The sequence below is a fragment of the Siphateles boraxobius genome, unplaced genomic scaffold, assembly GCF_051911475.1.
Source record: "Siphateles boraxobius isolate OS27281-9 unplaced genomic scaffold, OSU_SipBor_1 5, whole genome shotgun sequence".
Taxonomy (NCBI): domain Eukaryota; kingdom Metazoa; phylum Chordata; class Actinopteri; order Cypriniformes; family Leuciscidae; genus Siphateles; species Siphateles boraxobius.
In genome coordinates this window covers 112,501-115,000 of record NW_027509141.1, presented here as the reverse complement: position 1 = coordinate 115,000, position 2,500 = coordinate 112,501, and positions in this window count along the sequence as shown.

Below are 2,500 nucleotides of genomic sequence, written 5' to 3'. Positions count from 1 at the left end.
CTAAAGCACACTAAAACACACTAAAACACACTAAAACACACTAAAGCACACTAAAGCACACTAAAACACACTAAAGCACACTAAAACACACTAAAGCACACTAAAGCACACTTAAACACACTAAAGCACACTAAAGCACACTTAAACACACTAAAGCACACTAAAGCAAACTAAAGCACACTACAGCACACTAAAGCACACTAAAACACACTAAAACACACTAAAGCACACTAAAACACACTAAAACACACTAAAGCACACTAAAACACACTAAAACACACTAAAACACACTAAAGCACACTAAAGCACACTTAAACACACTAAAGCACACTAAAACACACTAAAGCACACTAAAACACACTAATGCACACTAAAGCACACTTAAACACACTAAAGCACACTAAAGCACACTTAAACACACTAAAGCACACTAAAGCACACTTAAACACACTAAAGCAAACTAAAGCACACTACAGCACAGTAAAGCACACTAAAACACACTAAAGCACACTAAAGCACACTTAAACACACTAAAGCACACTAAAACACACTAAAGCACACTAAAACACACTAAAGCACACTAAAGCACACTTAAACACACTAAAGCACACTAAAGCACACTAAAGCACACTTAAACACACTAAAGCACACTAAAGCACACTTAAACACACTAAAGCACACTAAAGCAAACTAAAGCACACTACAGCACACTAAAGCACACTAAAACACACTAAAACACACTAAAGCACACTAAAGCACACTTAAACACACTAAAGCACACTAAAACACACTAAAGCACACTAAAACACACTAAAACACACTAAAACACACTAAAGCACACTAAAGCACACTTAAACACACTAAAACACACTAAAGCACACTAAAGCACACTACAGCACACTAAAGCACACTTAAACACACTAAAACACACTAAAGCACACTAAAGCACACTAAAGCACACTAAAACACACTAAAACACACTAAAACACACTAAAACACACTAAAGCACACTTAAACACACTAAAACACACTAAAGCACACTAAAGCACACTAAAGCACACTTAAACACACTAAAACACACTAAAGCACACTAAAGCACACTAAAGCACACTAAAACACACTAAAGCACACTAAAACACACTAAAGCACACTAAAACACACTAAAGCACACTAAAGCACACTTAAACACACTAAAACACACTAAAGCACACTAAAGCACACTACAGCACACTAAAGCACACTAAAGCACACTAAAACACACTAAAGCACACTAAAACACACTAAAGCACACTAAAGCACACTTAAACACACTAAAACACACTAAAACACACTAAAACACACTAAAGCACACTAAAACACACTAAAACACACTAAAGCACACTAAAACACACTAAAGCACACTAAAGCACACTAAAACACACTAAAACACACTAAGCACACTAAAGCACACTAAAACACTAAAACACACTAAAACACACTAAGCACACTAAAGCACACTAAAACACTAAAACACACTAAAACACAGCTAAAGCACACTAAAACACACTAAAGCACACTAAAGCACACTAAAACACACTAAAACACACTAAAGCACACTAAAACACACTAAAACACACTAAAGCACAGTAAAACACACTAAAACACACTAAAGCACACTAAAACACACTAAAACACACTAAAGCACAGTAAAACACACTAAAACACACTAAAGCACACTAAAACACACTAAAACACACTAAAGCACACTAAAACACACTTAAGCACACTAAAGCACACTAAAGCACACACTAAAACACACTAAAGCACACTAAAACACACTAAAACACAATAAATTACACTAAAACACACTAAAACACACTAAAGCACACTAAAACACTAAAACACACTAAAAAACAGCTAAAGCACACTAAAACACACTAAAACACACTAAAGCACAGTAAAACACACTAAAACACACTAAAGCACACTTAAACACACTAAAACACACTAAAGCACACTAAAGCACACTAAAACACACTAAAGCACACTAAAACACACTAAAGCACACTAAAGCACACTAAAACACACTAAAGCCCACTAAAGCACACTAAAACACACTAAAGCACACTAAAACACACTAAAGCACACTAAAACACACTAAAGCACACTAAAGCACACTAAAACACACTAAAGCCCACTAAAGCACACTAAAACACACTAAAGCACACTAAAGCACACTAAAACACACTAAAACACAATTTCCTCTTGCAAAACCCTTGGCTCTGGTGTCAGCGAGTGAAGACAACAGTTTAAAACAGTCCATACACATGACACACACACACACACATACACACGACACACACACACTAAATTGAATTGCACTAGCATGGTTTAAATCATATTTATCTGACCGCTATCAGTTTGTAGCAGTAAATGAAGAGATGTCTTATCGATCACAAGTTCAGTATGGCGTACCACAAGGCTCAGTACTAGGACCGCTGCTATTCACTCTGTACATGCT